The sequence below is a fragment of the Triturus cristatus genome, chromosome 1_2, assembly GCF_964204655.1.
Source record: "Triturus cristatus chromosome 1_2, aTriCri1.1, whole genome shotgun sequence".
Lineage (NCBI taxonomy): Eukaryota > Metazoa > Chordata > Amphibia > Caudata > Salamandridae > Triturus > Triturus cristatus.
This window is the reverse complement of record NC_140580.1, coordinates 1,169,056,920-1,169,077,790: the sequence shown is the minus strand read 5'-3', so window position 1 is coordinate 1,169,077,790 and position 20,871 is coordinate 1,169,056,920.

The window sequence follows — 20,871 nt, the reverse complement described above, 5'->3', positions numbered from 1 at the left end:
AGCTCCTGTGCTGATTGTTGGCCCTTGTAGTGCTGATCTTAAACCCAGGAGCAGTCCCTAACCAAAAGGCCCCCTAGTCCTATTGGCTCACATTGGGCCCCTGTACTTTGCACCCGATCGCCCTAGTGCTGATGGTGGTGCAACTCGAGTGCCTTCGTGAACCTTGGTGAACCTTGGTTCTAACCCCAAACACTCAACTTTATAAGTCGTTTACTTACCTGCAAGCCAATAACATTCTTTTTCCCCATAGGAACCCATGTTGTGGTTTTCCCTCTGAAAAGTCCTTTGTCGACCTGCTTTTTGAGTGGAACAAAAGTAACTGTGCTTTGAAAAGCAAATTACCTTACTTACCTTTGCATTGTAGGACTCACGGTGTGATACCTAGGAATACTACTCGAGTAGTCGATGTAACTAAAAAGTAACACAGAAGTAATCCAAAGTAATTTCTATGTATTCTAAATTGTTTTTGAAGCAAATACAAACCTGTAAAAATACCAATTGCATCCACACTTGCATTTAAAAGTATATTTTACCTACCTGTGCCAAGTTACACTTGGTTCTACAAATAAAACATAATTATGCCTTTTTCATACTTACCTAATTGGTCTGGATACTGTCTCTGAGTGTGTGCCATCATTTCTTGTCTGAATGAATACAAAAAATGCTTAACACACCCTCTGATAAGCCTAACCGCTCGACCACACAACCACAAAGAGAGCTGTTACTGATTATCTAATTTAGCCTATGCTATAACTCTGGGCATCCATTGGACTCTGTGTACACTATACCTCACTTTGGTACAGTATATACAGAGCCCGATTCCAACAGACTGTGTGTGGGTGTGTGACTCTCTGAGTGGGTCTGTTAGTGGGTGTGTGACTGTCTACGTGGGTCTGAATGTGGGTACATGAGTTTTTCAATGGGTCTGTGAGTGAGTGCATGAGTCTCTGAAAGGGTCTGTGAATGAGTATGTGAGTCTGAGTGGGTCTGTGAGTGGGTGTGTGAGTGGGTTTGTGAGTGTATGAGTGGGTCTGTGGGTGGGTATGTCACTCTCTGAGAGGGACTGTGAGGGGGTGTATGACTCTCTAAATGGATCTGTGACTGGGTGTGTAAGTGTCAGAGTGGTGTCTGTGAATTACTGTGTGAGTGTCTGAATGAGTCTGTAACTGGGTGTGTGACTCTCTAAGTGGCTGAGTGAGTGGGTACACGTGTCTGAGTGGGTCTATAACTGAGTGGATCTGTGAGAGGGTGTTAATCTGAGTCAGTCTGTGAGTGGGTGCATGAATGCCATAGTGGCACTGTGAGTGGGTACATGAATGCCCGAGTGGGTCTGTGAGTGAGTGCATGAGTGTCTGACTGGGCATGTGAGTGGGTATATGAGGGGGTCTGTGAGTGGGTGTGTCAGTGTCTGAGTGGGTCTGTGAGCGGGTGTGTTAGTGTCTGAGTGGGTGTGGGAGTCTCTGAGTGGGTCTATGAGTGTCTGAGTTGGTGCGTGAATCTCTGAGTAGAAGCATCAGAGTGGGTCTGTGAGTGGGTATTTGAGTGTCAGAGTGGATCTTTGGCTGGATGTTTGGCTCTCTGTGGGTCTGTGAGTGCATGCATTATTGTGCAAGTGAGTGTGTAAATGCAAATAAAAAAATAATGTTGGCTAGATTCACAACTCCACAGCGACTCTTCATGGGGAGCCATGCTGAGCGTAGCAAGGGGTTCGTGACTCCCTGTATGTGCAAAAAAAGGGGTTGCAGCATTTTTATAGTCATAATGGGTCCCTCAGAGACCCCTACAATGCACCTATGGGTTCAGGGTACCTCTACCTTGACCCCTTCTATAGTATTGCATTTCAAAATTCATGCCCCCAGGATCGTGGCCTGATTCATAAAATGTCAGCTGCAACTTTCTACAAAGGTTGTAACCAGACAATCACAGCACTGTTCCTGGCGTGTGGCGTCAAGACATATCTCGCTCAACTGGACTTATTAAATCAAACAAAGCTCCAACACCTCATGACCTTAACCAATCCAGTATTTCCAAATAACTAAGCACTATCTATTTTAATGCGCGCTCTATTTCAAAACACTCAGTAGAGATATGGAGCCTTATAGATCTGGCAGCCCTGGACATCTGTTTTGTCACTGAAACTTGGCTGCACGAACATGCCTCCCCCGATGTGCACACTGCCTTTCCTCCCAGTACAAGGTAATCAGAATGGATAGGAAAGAGACAAGAGGAGGAGGTCTACCAATAGCCTCCACCGAGGACGTGACTATCACTGCCCTAGAAACCATGATCTCAGGCCACATAGAATTATGTATCTTTAAGATAGAAGGCCTATCCAATGGTACTTGAAGAGGGGCTTTAATATATCGACCCCCTGGCCCCAAAAGTGATTTCTCAGACAAACTATTAGAGACCATTGCGCCACATGTATTGGCCTCTGACAACTTTCTCTTAATTGGAGATTTTAACTATCATGCTGAGATTCTATCAAACTCAGACACTGACCAGCTGATTACCAACATGAACACTCTCGGACTCGTCCAGCTGGTCACAGGTCCCACCCATAATGCTGGTCATACTCTTGACCTTCTTCTTACTAACTTCCCAGGAATCACAGTTGAACCCTCAGCCCCACTGCTATGGTCAGACCACCATCTATTAAAATTTGTTATTCTAACCAATACGATTAACAATGACCATTGAAACGAATTAATATTGCGAAGGTCATGGCGCAAAGTTACTCCATCTCTTTTCTCAAAACATTTCTGAGTTCACCACTCAGGCCAAGATGTCAGTGTTAACCGAATGGCATATGATTTTGATAAGGCCATCACGACTGCGCTGGACAAAATTGCCCCCCTTACCCAGGATAAAATCAAGCCTAGGGCCGCCCCCTGGTTCACAGAGCAATTAAAGATAACAAAGCTCTTGTGAAGGACCGCGGAGCGAAAGTGGAGAAAAAGCAAAAACATGGACGACCGTGAAACATATAAAAAAAATCCATCACTGTTATATGACCGACATCAAACAGGCAAATACATTACTTCGCCTAAATCGGATAGATCAGGAAGAAAACTCCTGCAAGGAGCTCTATCAAATCCTGAAAGAATTTACAACTACCATCAATAAGCCATTGATCCCTAATTCTCAAGACTGGACCGATTCTATTTCCCAATTTTTTGAAGACAAAATTAAGGCAATCCATCACTCTTTCTCGTCACAACAAAATAACACCCACTCTGAAGATGTGTCTAATATGTCTTCTGACCCCCTCCATATCCTGGATGAATTTTTTAAGTGCGACATTAAGTCAGTCACAACTGTCATGCAGAAGATAAAATCTGGTTCTCCCACCGACCCAGTACCTCTATAATTTCTCCCTATAATTGCACCGGTACTATTAGAAAGTTTAATAGGTCTATTCAATAACTCACTCTCGGATGCTGATTTTCCTAAAATGTGGAAAGCAGCGAGGGTCAGACCTATTTTTAAAAAATCCACAGCCGATCCAAAACTTTTTCTGAATTACCATCCTATTTCTTTACTTCCTTATTTCGAGAAAATGTTGGAATCTCTCATAAACCAACAGCTCGTTGATCATCTCGAGAGCCATGGACTGTTGGATCCCTCACAGTCCGGTTTTAGGACAGCACACAGTACAGAGACCGCATTGGTCGAGGTAACAGACAATATCAGGCTGGCCTTGGACAAACGCCAGTCCGCCATTCTCGTCCTGCTTGACCTGTCCGCCGCCTTTGACACCATCTCCCATAGCATTTTAGAACATCGGCTCTGGGAGATTGGTGTCAGGGGTAACGCTCTCAAGTGGTTCAAGAGCTACCTAACCGACCGAGTTACAACAGTTCAAATGGGTAACATCATCTCATGTGAGAGACCGGTCGAGATGGGAGAGCCACAGTCCTCTATTTTGAGCCCGATGCTTTTCAACCTGTAGATGACGCCGCTGGCCAAGGTGATCAGATCTTACGGTTTTGATGTCATATCCTATGCTGATGACACGCAGATCTTGATCACTCTTGGCCCAGATCCCGCAGAAACTAAGCAGCGTTTTAAAGAATGCATGCCCCATATTGATAGGTGGATGAGTACCAACCACCTTCAACTGAACGGAGGCAAGTCAGATATCATGCTTTTCGGTAAGGCCCAGGAGCATTGGTCTCACGACTGGTGCCCAACCTCCAAACCAACTGTACGAAACTTAGGTTTCTACATGGGCAACCACTTGTCCATAAAAAGTCAGATCAACCATTTTATCGGTACCTTTTTCGGAGTGATGAGTAGCCTATGAAAGGTCTTCAAATGGATTCCTATCGAGGCCAGGAAACCATAAGTCCAGGGACTAATAATAAATTGAATGGACTATGGAAATGCCCTATTGCTCTCAATTAATGAAAGCCTTCTAAATAGACTTCAAATTTTGCAGAACACTGCGGCCAGATTGGTCCTAAATCTTCCGCCCAGATCTCTCTCCGCTCCCTGTCTAAGATCCTTACATTTCAATTGAAACGAGCGGATTGACTAGATTGATACAGTATCTCATCAGCATACTTGTTCGCAAAGAGGAAAGCACGGAGAGATCTCCGATTGGAATATTTAACTTAACGTGCGAGAAGAAATCAAAAATAGCACGTTTTTTTACTTTATCGAAAGCCCTTAAACTAAAACACAGCATTATTAGTGGCAAAAATCCTTGGACCATGGAAAAACGGGAAGCTAAAAGGAATGAACTAATGGATACAATGTTTGAGACAAACATAGATTCAACGATTGAAACCCAAACAAAAACAACGGGTAAAACAGACACAAAAAGCAAACTTCGAATGTGGGAAAAACTAAGCAGGAAGGAAATAAATAAATCATGGGAATTAATTTCTTTAAAAAAATACATAGAAGTTCGAAGGGTTCCACGTGGCTTAAGAATACTACTAATGCCCAGCAATCAAGACTCAACAAATGAATTACTTCATGAATGGGGCGCATTTATTTTGAATTGTTCATTGGGTTTAATGAATATCTTGATAAAACACCTTGAAATCAGTTTAACGAAAATTAAGGAACAACTATTTGAAATGGAAAAAGAATTACAAACACTTAAACTCACGCCCGATATGGTTCAGTTCAAAGAGGAACTGGAGAGTCAAATAGAAAGACATGAAGAAACAATAAGGAAAAGGAAACAAACCAAATTCATACGGGACAAAAATGATTACTCAGATGGACACATATTTACATTCGCCAGAAAATTTGATATTTTTAAACAGCAAAATAAATCTTCAGATACGATGGGGGCTATGAGCAGCTTATCCTCACTGACATCAACAGAGGCAAGCGATGGTGAACTAGAAGGACCAGTGGACCCCTCAAAATTGTCTTTTTTAGGGGATATGCGCCTCGTCCTGCAACAGAGACAATAGGAGCAAAATCGGACAACCCAACAAAGCTACAGGGGCAGGGGAAGAGGACGGATTTGGAAGCCCAGAAATCCAAGAGAAGAAACAAGAGAAGCAAACGAAACAACAGAAAAGATAGGGGCCCAAACAAGGAGTATGAGACAGAGGAAGAATTATTGAATTCAACAATCCCTGCAGATGAATTACAAGGGGTTAACCTGTCACAAAGACAAATGACTGAGGCGGAGATTTCTCTATTAAAACGAGGAATAAACTTTTGCCCAACACAGCCAACTGATATCTCGCAACTGAGAATTGATGTTTACATCAGAAAAATTAAATTGGCAAAAATATTTCATGAAAATCAAAATGCATGGAATAAAAAAGAGAAAAGTACATCCAAAACAGTGTCCACATTACTGGCAAAGGATTCGGAAAGCTATATGACCCTGCTGAACCTTAATGTGGAAAATGAAGATGAGAACATTTCATTACAGGCAGCCTGCACCCAGTTGGGTGCTGGCTTGAGCAAGAAGAAACAAAAATCAAAATATTATCCCCAATTAACTCCAGGAAATAAAGTAGATCTTTTCCAGGAAGCAGTAATACAGGATATATACAAAATGAAAATGTCTAAATACACGGACAACCTAACAACAACAGAAAGAGAAGCGCTGAAATGTCTTGCGGATAACAATCAAATTGAGATAAAAATTGCAGATAAGGGTGGCAACATAGTCATCTGGGATCGCAATGCCTATGCCACAGAAGCGCATCGTCAATTAAAGGACGGATAATATTATGAGAAACTCAAGCTTAACCCAACAGCTGAAATAAAAAGATGCGTAGACCAAAAGTTGTTGACATGGGCCAGAAAAAAGTTGTTGGATGAGGATGAAGTAAAATACTTGACTGTTCAATTTCCAATAATTGCAACTATTTATTTTCTTCCCAAACTGCACAAGGACTCCAAAAGACCACCAGGGAGACCAATTCTATCAACAAAGGGTACCCTGTTGGAACCCATAGGAAACTATATTGACTTTTTCCTAGCACCTTTTGTATGCAAATTGAATTCGTACATAAAGGATACGACAAATCTCTGGACAAACTTGCAAGACACCCCTTGGCAGGACATTTATTATTTCATTACTATGGATGTCATAGCCCTATATACGAACATTGAGTATGAAATGGGCATAAAGGCATGTGAATTTTTTCTAAAAGAAAGAAACATTCATTATAATGACCACAACTCAATGCTATTAGAAATGATATCCATGTGTCTTACGCAAAACATCTTTGTCTTTGGGGATGAAATTTACCGTCAGAACATGGGTACGGCGATGGGTTTTTCCTTCAGCCCTAGCTATGCCTGCCTAGTGATGGGTTGGTGGGAGAAAGAAGTAGCCTGGCACCCACAAAATGACAAGTATGTCAATAAAATCATCATGTGGAATCGTTTTATCGACGATTTACTTATAATTTGGGATAGGACCAAAGCGGAATTTGTCGAATACTTCCAGATTTTGAACTCAAGCATGGCTAAACTGAAATTCACCTTTGAGATAAACAATGAGAGAGTGACTTTTCTTGATACAGAAATATATATAAAAAACGGCCAAATTGAGACCACAGTACATCGGAAATCTACAACTAATGCTACACTGGAAGCAACTAGTTTTCACCAACCGTCACTCATTGCCAGTATACCCTACGGGGAATTCTTAAGACTCCGGAGGATATGTACAGAACAGGATGAATGGATAATTCAAAGTCAGTTAACAGCAAAGAGATTCGAGTTGAGAAAATATAACAAAACACTCATTAAAAAATGTTGGAAACGAGCCAATGATAAACCAAGAGAAGAATGCTTGAAACCCAAACAAGAGAACAAATCGGACAGTGAACCGATAAGAATGATCATGGATTTTTCAAATGATACCAAAAAAATCAGTGAGATATTGAGAAAGAATTGGAAAATATTACAAATGGACGAAACAGTTAGAAAAATCATTGGCAATCACCCAATGATAACGTATCGCAGAGCTCGAAATCTCAAAAATCGACTGGTCAATAGTCATTTCAAAGGGAAAAAGGATTCACATTGGTTAAAAACTATTGGATTCATCAAATGTCAGAAGTGTAAAGTGTGCGAAATTGCTAAACCTACGAAATAATTCAATTTAGCAAATGGAAAAACCTGGCAAATAAAACAACTCATCTCGTGCAAAAGTCAATTCACAATTTACGTCATCGAATGCCCATGTAAACTGAAATACGTGGGCAGCACCACTTGTGAACTGAAAAAACGTATTTTAGAACATACACGAGCAGTAACAAATAAGGATGCCACCAATGCTGTGGCCAAACATATGGAACAAACGCACACAAATGATTTGAAACTCCTGAAATTTTATGGCATTGAATCAATTCCACCCACCATCAGAGGTGGCAACAGAGAGAAAACTTTACGCCAAAAAGAGTCTCGCTACATTATCAAACTCAGGACATTAACACCTCATGGTCTTAATCAAAGCGAGGAACTATACAGCCACCTTTGAGTTGAACTGATTTCTAATATCTGGATTTTTGAGGTCTCTTGTGCAGCCCAAATGTTTTGAACATTTATTGACACATATATAATTTTTTAACTCTTTATTGTAAAAACATTACTTCATTGCCTTATTTCTGTCCCGTAATAACGTATTGGTGCCAAATTGCAATCTTGCTAGGACACATGAGCCCGATATAGACGCATAATCTCAACACCCCACTGGAAGGGTTTCAATGCAAAAAGTGTGGCATCAAAAAGATTTTGTGGAATATTTTTCTAAAATGAGACATTATTGTGGCATAATGGTTTGCAATCTCGCACAGAGTTCTGTTTATACAGATTGCATATGTAATGTAATTTATTTCATTTAAATTGATTGATTTCAATGTAATTAAGGAAAGAAAAAAATTATTTTATTTTGTGAACCACAACTCCCACAATGCTCTTGTGATCACATGACAGGAAGTGTCTTAGACTTTGAGAATACCTTTATATGTGTGAGCAAGGTGGGGCCACAGTATCGTGATCAAGGTCTTGAGGCAAGACCGAAACGCTTTGATTTTCTTTGGATTTATTGCAATTACCAATGGGCTAAATTGAAATAAAAGGACATCATTCAACTTTTGCGCAGTACGACCCTAATTTCTCCCTTCTGAGAGAGTTGGATATGTGAACTTGGGACACTTTTTTGAAGTGGAGTTAACGCTATGCCGGTGTGTCGTTAAAAACTACTGACGACCCGGGATTGTACTAGCGAATGGTCGGCTGACTGTGAGAGCGGAGTACGTCCTCAAGGAACCCGGGAGGATCCTGCAAGTATCGAACCGAAGCATGATCATGAGACGAAGCTGTACGGAGCAGTAGAAACCGGGAGAAGTTTTCTTGTGTAACCACAGTGGAACAGCTGGGGATACGGGAGAATTAACCGTGGAAACGCTCCGGTAAGCAGAGAGAAACTGGGTACGTGTCTGATAACCTGAGGAGCCAAATTAGTAAGGATTGGACTCTCGCCTATTACAGCAAACAGTGGGTGAGTACAAGTCCAATATACTACTTCAAAGGATTTCAAGCGGGTATAATATTATGAGTGACGAGGAGTGTTTGGCACGAGAGCTAGAAGCTAAAAAGCTCTTTGAGGATACAACGTTGCCACATAGAGTGGATAATGTTATCCCAGCGACAACAGAGGGCAATGACCTATCAAAATTGCTACAGGAGTATGAAAAACTCAAAAAAAGAGAAATCTCGCGTTGGTGGGAAGTGGCGTCATTGCGCCAGTATTTACAAGTCGGTCGGGTCCCAAGAGGACTTAGAATAATGACAACACCAACCTATGAGAATCCTCATGTTGATATGCTTAAGGAGTGGGCAGAAAACAGTGCCGCCAGTTCAAATAATATGATACGCATACTGGTGAAATATGCAGGACTGGAACGGGAAGAGGTACTGGAAAGAATTAAAGAATTAAACAAAATATTGGATGATCATGTGGAAAAAGGGAGGATTGAAAAATTTAGGAATGAATTGAGACTTAAATTAGAGAAATATGAGAAACGTATAAAGGATAGGAAAGCCACCAAGTCTACACGGGATAGGCTTGATTACGAAACAGGACGCATCTATACTTTTGCAAAAAAATTGGATTCGGTAAGGAGACAACAAATCCAAAGTGGAATACTTAGACAGCAGGAAATCTCTCAAAGTGAATTAAGTGAAATTAGTTTGGATACTGGATCCGAGCAAGAACAAGAGATTCGCAGAGATCCAAAAGAAGTCCGTCTAGGGGTAACAGATGAGTTCCGTTTTTTACAGTTGGAACGCCAAACGGACTTTCAACCCTCGAGAGGTCGCGGAAGAGGCAGAGGCTGAGGAAGAGGAGGCAAAGAAGGGGTGGAGAAGGATATAGGAGAAGCACAAGAAAAGCAAACAAAGCGCTTAATGAGGTCCAATGTGAAGAAGGTAACAAGGAAATAAATCCCAGTAAAACTGTTATTAATTTAAGCACGATTTCCCTAAGTGAAAAAGAGGAGAGTGTGTTGAATTTGGGATTAACTTACTGTGATGATAATGACTTTAATTATCCTCACAGTAGAATGGACCTCTATCAATTTGTGCGGAAATTAAAATTAGCTAAAATGTTTGCTAATAAGAAAAATATTGTTCCCCCCGTAGAAGTTGATGAAGCAAATCAACTGACGGTATTGGATGCACCAATCCTAGGAAATTTGTTGGGCCTTTGTGAAGAGGATGGAATTAGACACGATGAGAGACCGACTGATGAAATTGTCACAAATATAGACACTCCATTTGAATTGAAAGATAGCGACCGTACCCCATATAGACTGAAATCAAAATACATACCGCAGACACCACGGGACAATGTTGATGTATTCTCAGACAATGTTACCAGAGACCTTAAGAATCTATATAGTAAATTGGCGGAAAACAGGAATAATAAAAAAAGGAAAGGAAGAGCCTCCCGAGGAGTGGAGATTCAAAGAACAGTGGAGAGAATACAAAAGGATGGTGGTGTCATAGTCAAACCGTCTGACAAAGGTGGTAATGTTGTTCTGTGGGGACGAGATCTGTATAAGAAAGAAGCCTTTAATCAATTAAATAATATGGAATGCTATAAGAGAATGGAAATGAAAGATTTTATTTTGGTCAAAGAACAAAATCATGGAAGGTTAGATGTGTGGAAACAGGAAGGATTAATTAATTGGGATGAGTTAAAATTTTTAAAACAACATAATCCTGTTTTACCTGTATTTTATATGCTTCCCAAGGTCCACAAGAATGCCACCACACCACCAGGGAGACCTATTATTTCCTCGTGTGGTAGCTTATTCGAAAAATACATCCAAATATGTAGATTATTTTTTAAATCCTATTGTCAAGACCCTAGCCTCATATATTAAGGATTCAACAGACTTTTTGAAATATATATATGATGTGAATTGGGAGGAGAACAATATGTTATTACTGACACTAGATATAACAACACTTTATACCAGCATAAGACATGAGGACGGTCTTAGAGCTACGGAATTTTATCTAAATCAGAGACCTTTGAGGTTTGCGAGGCATAATTGCATGCTTTTGGAAATGATGCAATGGTGTCTTACCAAGAATATGTTTTTGTTTGGTGAAGAGCTGTTCCAGCAGGAGAGAGGGACGGCGATGGGTACCTGCTTCGCCCCCAGCTATGCCAATTTACATCTAGGCTGGTGGGAGGAGCAGGTACTCAAAGGGCCAAATTTGGAACATTGGTTGGAACATGTTTTGCTATGGGTACGGTTCATAGACGACATCTTCGTGCTGTGGCAGGGCACGGAGAATGAAGTCGAGCGATTTATGAAAGATATAAATGACAACGCACTGAACCTAACATTCACCGGAAATTATAGCAAAACATGTATAGACTTTCTGGATATCAGGGTAAAGGTGAATAAAGGGAAATTGGAGACAACAATTTTCCGTAAAACAACCGCAGGAAATACAATCCTACACGCAGATAGTGCCCACCCAGCCCCACTTATTAGGAGCATTCCTTTTGGAGAGTTCTACCGAGCTCGCCGAGCATGCAGTAATGATGAAGAATATCTAATCATTGAAGGGGAGATGACTGAAAGATTTGTACAAAGAGGGTACTTATCGAGTGTGATTAAGAAGGCCGCTTTAAAAGCTAGAAAAATAAATAGGAGAAATGCATTATTTGAAGCCTTGAAAACAAGCAGGAGAATGAACAGTAAAGATGGCACAAATAATTGTAGGTTTATAACCACGTTTAATACAAGCCATGCAGAAGTTCGGAAAATTCTGAGCAAACATTGGTATTTGATTAAATGTGACTCCGTACTAGGCCCTATGATGAAGAAACATCCAGATATCACATTTCGCAAGTCTAAGTCATTGAAGGACAGAATAGTTAACAGTGAATTCACAGAACGAAAGAAACAGGGGCAAATAAGCTGGTTAAGTAAAGTGGGATTCTTTAAATGCTTTAAATGTAAGGCGTGTCAACACGGAGTGAATTGCACGCAATTTAAAACTAGCTTTGGTAAAATTATAAAAATCAAAGGACATCTAACGTGTAGATCAAGTTTTGTAGTATATCAACTTCAGTGCCCTTGTAAAAAGATTTATATAGGGAGCACCACTTTACCAGTTTTTAAACGAGTCCTTCAGCATAGAAGAGCAATAGTGAATAAGGATAGAACATATCCTATTGCTAGACACTTTGAGAGATATCATCAAAGTAATCCTGAGGGACTGAAGTACAGTTGTATAGCAGAAATCCCTAGGAAGAAACGAGGAGGAGACAGGGAAAAGGAACTTAGAAAATTAGAAACCTACTATATACTGGAATTTGACTGTAAAGAACCCTATGGACTCAATGTGGATGAGGATCTGTTTACTTGTCTCTGAGAAAGAGAAATGAAGAAAGAGAAATGTAAATTGTTAAATGAATAATGAATTGATATCTACTGTAGTGAGAAGTTAGTCATTGCCTATGGAAGAAAGTGCCGTAAAAGCAAGATTCGTTTTTAATTTTTGAGAAAGGAAAGGATAGAACAGAGCAAAGTTTTTATCCATCCTTTTCTTAAAAAACATTTTTTTAAAGGAAGCTCAATGAGGGACTGAGGAAAAGGAGTGGAATTAGATTATAGTTGTGGAAATAAAACCCCTTTTTAAAAAAAAAATAAACCCCTTTTTGTTTACATAAGCACTTGCACTTTGTAGCCAGAAGGAATATAAACGATTACGTGATTGAAACGGTGGCTGTTTTAGTGCTGTTTAGATTCTGAAATCTTTTACATAAGCACTTTCATAGTGTAACGATTTCAGAATACTGGCTTATATAAGCACTTGCACTTTGTAACCAAAAGACATGTGAATGGTTAAAACAAAGGTTGTTTTAGTACTGTTTGAATTCAGGAATTGTTTACATACGCACTTGCACTTTGTGACGATTATAGAAAGTTTAGTTTACAGAAGCACTTGCACTTTATAACTAAAAGAAATATATGAATAATGGTTATGCGATTAAAAACATAGATTGTTGGGGGAGGAGCCTAGCGCGCAACCAAGATGGCCGCGTAGGTGCGAAGCTCCCGAGGACCTCCGCGACCTCCTGAATTAATCCTGACTATATCCTGTCTTTGACGAGGGGACTGTGTCTGTGTACCCGAGCTGAGGCGGCACCCGTTTTCCGTTTTCGAATCGGACCCCGGACACTGGTGGGAGCACCGATCGAAGATTGCGGCCTTCTCCGCGCCGGCCCCCCGGATTGGAGTTGTGGGGCGATCCGGGGACAAAGCGAACAACAACGGCGGGCAGGGCTGGGCGACTCGCGTACCCCGCGCTTTCACTTTCGCTTTTGCGCCCTCCTTGCCCTCAAGCGAGGTAGGGTTGCGGAGCGGGGTGCGGTGGTGTGGCCTTGCCCCTGTGCCCGGCTGACCCGCCGGCTGTGAGTTGTCCTGCGGTGCAGTGGTCAACCCCCCCCCCCCGGAACCTGTGAACTGGTTTATCGGCCCTTTCGAGGAGATTGGCACGACTTCGGGAGTGCGACATGTCCACAAAGCAAGATGGCGACCGGGCCAAGGTGAAATCGACCCGCCGCGGCCCGGCACAGCAGTCAAACAGTATGGACCGCTACACCCTCCAGAAGGGATCCCCAGAGGCACAGCGTACATCCCCCGCGGGCCCGGCTGAGGCGTCTGCTCAACCCGCGGATCTGACCCTCCGGGACGTCATGGGCGCCATTGCCGAAATGAAGGCCTCGGTGGACCAGCGCTTTGATACTCTGGCGCAGAAGATAGACTCGGCCCTGGTGGAGGTGGGCCTGGTGAGAGCCGACTTGTCTAAAACAAATGACCGGGTCGATTCCCTGGCTCACACCACCTTAAGTCTCACTACAGACGTGGCGGCCCTTCAAAAGGAGGTGCACCGGCTTGGCCAGGCGAGCGCCATGATGGACCGTCGATTGGAGGACGCCGAGGGTCGGGCCCGGAGGAACAACGTTCGTATTGTCGGGGTGCCGGAGGGACGGGAGGAGGAGGCGGCAGATTTGTTTGTGGAAGACCTGATCCTCGCCCATCTCCAGCCCCGGGGGCTGAGTAAACTTTTTGCGGTGGAACGTGCTCACAGGGTCCCCGGAGGAAGACCTAAGGTCGGAGCTCCGCCGCGGCCTCTCATTGCCCGGATTTTTAACTTTCGGGACAGAGACGCTATCTTGCAGACTTCCAGGCTACATGGACCGGTCAAGCTTGATAATATGGACGTGAATTTTTACCCTGACTTTACTCCGACGGTCCAAAAGCAGAGACTGAGTTTTCTCGGAGTTAAACGTCGCCTACGGGACATGAACCTTAAGTACTCAATGCTTTTTCCAGCTTTCCATGCTGAGGGTAGAGGTGGATGGTCGCACGCATTTTTTTGACCGTCCCGAGGCGGCTGGGGACTGGTTGGATACTCTGCCTGGGGATCGGGGCCGGGGGGGTGGGGGGGGTGCGGTCGGCGGGGAGGGCGCACCGGATCAGAACTGAGGGGTGAAAAGTAGGCCTTGCTCTGGACAACATTTGGGTTACCATTCACTGATCGTGTATGTTCCCCTCCTATGGAGGTCGTACGGGGTCCGTTGGGGGCTTTCCCTCCTCCTCTGGGGGACTAGTTAGTTTTTCATCTATGGGGCGACAGGCACACTGCACTTTGGGGGGGCTGTCTGGGCTCATGCAGGGGTGCAGGGAGGGGGGAGTTCTGTTGGGATGGGTGGGTGGGGGTGGAGTGTTGTTTGTTTGCACCGCAAGGCGAACCCTTTACTGTATTGTTGTTTTTGAGATGCTCTTTGGGGGACGATTGATGGCTTCCATGTATGATGGGGGGTAGGGACCTGACTGTGTTATCATGGAACGTTAACGGACTGGGGGATAGGATTAAGCGTGGTGTGGTCCTGCAGTATCTGAAACGAATTTCACCAGATGTGATCTTCCTGCAGGAGACACACCTTATAGGTAATTCCTTTCATGCCATGAATCGGAGAGGCTATCGCTTGGTGGCCCATTCGGGCTTCACCTCGGGCTCACGGGGGGTGGGCATCATGATTAAGAACTCTCTCCCATTGGAGATTGATGAGGTGCGCCATGATGAGAGGGGACGTTACACTGTCTTGGTGGGTAGAATGGAGGGCAGAGTGGTCGTTTTTGTATCAGTGTACGTTCCGCCGGGGTTGCAATCTACCACGTTTGCGGACCTGGGGCGCCTCCTCCTTGACCTCCCGGATGGGCTTCTGGTAGTTGGGGGGGACTTCAATGCGGTGGCTTCAGGGTCTATGGATCGTCATCCCCCCAGGGACCTCCCACGGGCACAGGCGTGGCTGTCCGGCCTCTTAGATACACAAGGATTGGTGGATTGCTGGCGACTAAAGCATCCCGCTCAGCTGCAATACACCTTCCACTCGGGTGCCCATGGTAGCCTCTCGCGGCTTGATTATATCCTTGTTCCTGCGGCCTATGCTGGGAGGGTGGGAGAGGTGCGCCATTTGGCGCGGGGTATTTCAGATCACTCCCCACTACTGCTGCATCTGGATGTCTTCCCGAGGGGGGAGGGCAGGGTGGCCCCAATTAATGCCTGGTACCTGCGCGACCCCACTATTCGAGCCGAATTGATCAAATCCTTGCAGCGGTACTTTGAGGAGAATGTGGGGTCCGTCCCTTCTGCCATCTCCCTTTGGGAGGCTTTTAAGGTAGTTCTTAGGGGGGAGGCCCTCTCCTTTATCTCCCATGCCCGGAGGCGCGAGCGGGAGGAGGTAACCCGGGTGGAGGCCGAAATTACTGAACTAGAGGGTGACCTGGGGAGCGGGGTGACGGATGCCACATTGCATGTTCTACACCTCAAGCAGGCGGCCTATAGGGCCCTCGTCACGGAGGCGGCCAGGGGCCTCAGTAGAGAGCAACAGGGGCGACTGTATGATGTGGGTGATAAGGCTGGTAAATTGATAGCGTGGTTGGATAAAAAGGAGAGAGCGAGTCGTGTGGTTCCGTTGATCGAGAGGGTGGATGGTGTATGTGTCACCGAGCCGGACGCCATTGTCTCCTGCTTCGCGGATTATTTCCGCGAGGTATATTCCCCGGTTTCTCCCTGCTCGGAGGAGGATTCCCATGCCCTGCTTCGGGACATCGCGCTGCCCTCTCTTTCGGTGGAGGACAGGGATTCGCTGGACGCTCCTCCCACCTCGGACGAAATTGCCCTTGCTATCCGCTCGGTCGCATCTGGCAAGGCCATGGGCCCCAATGGCATTCCTATCGAGCTGTACAAGCTGCGACCGGATGTGCTGGCGCCCCACCTGCGCGCGATGTTCCTGGCGGCCTGCTCGCGGGGTTCCCTTCCGCCGGACCAGCGTCTGGCCACGATCGTGGTGATCCACAAGGAGGGGAGGCCCCGTGAGCGGGTCACATCCTATAGGCCTATCTCGCTCTTGAATGCGGAGCCCAAAATCCTCGCCAAGGTGCTGGCCAACCGGCTGGTCGGCGTGGTGGGCGACTTGGTCCACCAAGACCAGTCCGGCTTCATACCCCATCGTAACACGGCCCTTAATCTGCGACGCTTGCACGGGGTGCTCGCGCGTGTTCCGTTCGTGCGGGAACCGGCCATCTTGGCGTCCTTGGATGCCACCATGGCGTTTGATACGCTTGAGTGGCCATACATTTGGGCGATGCTGGCGAAGTTTGGCTTCGGACCGGGCTTCATCAGCTGGGTCAAATTGTTGTATTCCGGCCCATTGGCGCAGGTGGTGGTGAATGGACGAGTTTCGGCCCCATTCGCACTGGGACGGGGTACGCGACAGGGCTGCCCCCTGTCGCCTCTCCTGTTTGCACTGGCCCTGGAGCCCCTGGCGGAGTGGCTGCGGTGGCACCCTTCCATCCGTGGTCTCCGTTGGACCCCCGAGCATGAGGACCGTGTGTCCCTCTACGCTGATGATATCCTTCTATATCTTGCCTCCCCGCGTAAATCACTGATCGTCCTAGTTGATGTTTTGCGCTCATTCGGTCGCAACTCAGGCCTCGTCATCAACTGGGCGAAATCCTGTGTATATGTGCTTGCCGGGGAGGCTCCGGTCCTACCACGGGACTGTCCGATCCAGATCGCCTCCCAGGGGTTTCGGTACCTGGGTATATATATTACTCTGGACCCGGAGGCCCGCTACGAGCGGAATTTGCTGCCCCCCCTCCAGCGCTTGAAGGAGGACGTGGTGCGTTGGCGGCGTCTGCCGCTTTCGCCGCTTGGCCGAGCGGCCTTGTTTAAAATGATGTCGTTGCCGCGCTTTCTGTACGCTCTCCAGAACACTATGGATTTGGTCCCGGCGCGCTACTTCCGAGAGGTGGAGAGTTTGCAGCGTCGCCTGTTCTGGGACGGGAGGCCACGTATCGCCTTGGCTAAATTGACGCTCCCGTGGTACGATGGGGGGGTTGCCCTCCCGGATATTAAACGGTATTACTGGGCCTCCCAGCTAGCTGCGATTAATCATGGCCTTTACGGGCCCGCCCTGAACCCGGCATTTGAAATGGACAAGATGCTCCTGCCCGGTGGCGACTACAATCGGGCGCTTTACTCTGGCGCGCCGGACCCTCGCCTGACGGGACCGACGCATGTCATGGTGCGTGTATGGCACGCGGCTAACGCAGCTATGGGGTGGAAGGACCGTTTGACCCGGGCGTCACCGCTATATGCATCGGCGAGGCTGGGCTCCTTGTGGACCTCGAAGGGCTTCGAGAAATGGGACACGATCGGCATCAGCACAGTGGGAGATCTCTGGACGAGGGGGGGATTCAAAACTTTCGAGATGCTGCAGACGGAGTTTCAGTTGCAAGGCAGTGAGTACTTCCGGTACTTACAAGTTCGCCACGCGCTGGGCTCCGTCTTCCCGGATGTCGCGTCCATTCCGGAGTCTTCCCCCCTGGAGGACAGAGTGCTGGATGGCCATGTCCCAGACAGCACGATCTCCCTCATATACAAAAAACTGATTAACGACCGATCGGGCCTGCTGACTGGCCTCCGCGAGGCCTGGGTTGCCGATGGGCTGGAATTGGACGACGAGGACTGGATGTCCGCGGTGGCTTCTCCGAAGGAGGTGGCCATCCCGGCTCGCCTTCGCTTCGTCCAGCTTAAGATCCTCCACCGGGTCTATGTGACGGGGCCAAGGCTTCTACGTATGGGCCTAGCAGAGGATGGACTGTGTAAGCGTGGCTGTGGTGCTTTGGCAACTTTCTTGCATATTCTGTGGGAATGCCCAAAGGTGGAGCGATTCTGGCGTGGTGTGCATGAGGTCCTGCGAGTGGTTACGCGTGTCGTGCTGTTGCCTGAAGCGAAGAGATGCTTGCTGAATGTGTGGGAGCCAACTGACTACTCGGTTCCGCAGACGCGGTGGGTGACTCTGGGATACATGATCGCTAAGCGTGACATTGCTCAATTGTGGGGATCCCAGAGGCCTCCGGCGGTGTCGGCCTGGAAAGAACACATGGATTGGTGTATGTTTCGTGAAAAGGTGGTGTATGTTGCGAGGGGTAAGCCTGGGGCGTGGGTGAAAATCTGGGGCCCCTGGAACGCCTATCGCGGGGGTATTTGCGAGCCGCCGCTGCTGCTGGCTGCTTCACCAGCTCCGTCCCCCTAGCCGACCCCCTCCCCCAGCCATGGGCACGTGGTTCCCCAGTCCCTGATCTGTTCTCATTCCCCTCTTCAGAGTTTGGCGATTGGTTGGGGTCCCCCACTTAAGGAGCGCGTGCTGTCACTTGGGATTGCGGGTTGCCTTGCGGGTGTGGTTGTTTTTGTGTTGTTGTGTTTTGACAAAAGGAAACCGTATTGTTGGTTCGGAGTTATGTGGCCTGCACTACTGATATCTCCTGATTTACTCTTTTCGCACCGCCAAGAGATTTTCCTGTATGTATGTCACATGCTACTGCTACTCTAGCGGCCGGCCAGAAGGTTGTAGGCCCATACTTGTAACTATTTGAGATTGTAATAAACGGTTTCAAAAAAAAAAAAAAGAAAAAAAAAAAAAAAAACATAGATTGTTATAGAAATTTAACATTCGCCAAAAAAGCTTTAATAATAGTTTTATTTCTCAACTAGCCCTTGGTCTTTTGTAAATAATGCACTTGCACTTTATAATAGAAGTAAAAAAGTTTTTATCACAAGGGAGAGTCTGAGATATTATAAAACTAAAAGGTTTTATTTGTGTAACAAATGATTGTTTTTTAGCACTTGCATAAAACAAAACACAACATTTAAGCCACTCCAAAATGGCGCTGCATTTGATTATATAATGAAACAAAGGTGAATGCACATACCATGTAAATCAGTCCCTTGTCGCTGTTTAAATGTTTTTTAAACCAATCACAAACGAAAAAGCAATGTCGTGAGCAAGGTAGCGTGAGGCTATCGAAACGCGTTGACAAAGCGTCTCGTTGGAATAAAGGAGACCCGTTTGAAAAGAATCAAAATAACTGCTTTTCACCAAAGTCGATTATCCTTTGCTCGGCAAGCAGACTCAGACCCAATTATCTGTGCTTACAATAGCTGTTTAATGTCGGCCATTCGCGTTTCGGTCCAGGAAGGACCTTGATCACATGACAACGCCGTCAATGTTCACAGACCATTTAAAACGCTATAATTTGCACGTGATTGCTGATACATAATAGACATAGAAAACAAATTAAACATGCCCTCATGGGTTTCCAGTGTCGCTCATTGTTGAGTTTTAAATAACAAGAGTATGAATAATAAAAATCACAAAGTCAAATGCCAACTCATAACAAATATAAATTGTCAAAATTTGATGTGAAAGGTTAAAAGATATTAATAAATAAATAGATAACCTTAAATATGATAAGACACAACATTTTAAAAATGTTGTAATAAATCATCTAAAAACGTTTTTGAATGTTATAAAAACATTAATAAATATTGTGATCTAAAACTTAGTTTTGTTCTATTGGCTCATATATAAATATTCATACAATGTAAACAATGTCAGGATGAATCCAAAACGGTTGTTTGGAGCGAGATTCTGCTGGCATGAGTGCAAGGATCAAAGGTTCCTACTTGGGAATTTAAAAACCCTTAATGACAAAAAGTGCTGTGTGCTAATATATGAAAAAACCCTTAGGAGTTAAAATATTAAAGTGCAATGAATGTAGTTGTTACAAAACCATTATGTTAACTGGTTTTGAGTGACATAGCAGCCTCCATTTACGCCTGGAAATGTGTCCCATGAGTTTTGTTCTCAAGTTTATTTTGTACTTCAAAACACTGATAACTTGATTGGAACGACGTAACTATAATTTGTTAAATTAGAACGATTTTCATCAAAAGTAGATATATAATACAGTATGTGCCAATTGGTAAAAAGGACGCACAGAGTTCTGGGAACTTAATGAGTCATTTATATAAACAGGTGTATAAGTCTTCCGTATTGTGAAGACCTCCCGGAGATTTAGTGTCCATATTAAGAATATAACGAGTTTCAAGTCGTCTCAGCTAGTATTCCCTGTCACCCCTTGTTTGGTTTTTGTATGGCATCTATCACAAAATATGTAAAGTCTTTTAGATCGTTATTATGGACTTCTGTAAAGTGCCTAGCGACAGGGTAAGTGAGATCATTGTTGTTGATTGCCCTAATGTGTTGCAGGATTCTTTTGTTCACCGGTAATTTAGTATTGCCTATGTATTTTAATGGGCATGTACATTCCAGAACATATATCGCAAATTCTGTTTTGCAGTGCAAAGGTTTGTTGATTTTTATCTCCTGCTTGCTGAACGCAGTACAGTAACTTTTTTTGTTTATGCCATATTGGCATGCTTTGCACATTTTGCATTTTATGAATCCGTTAGGGACAGCTAACCAATTTG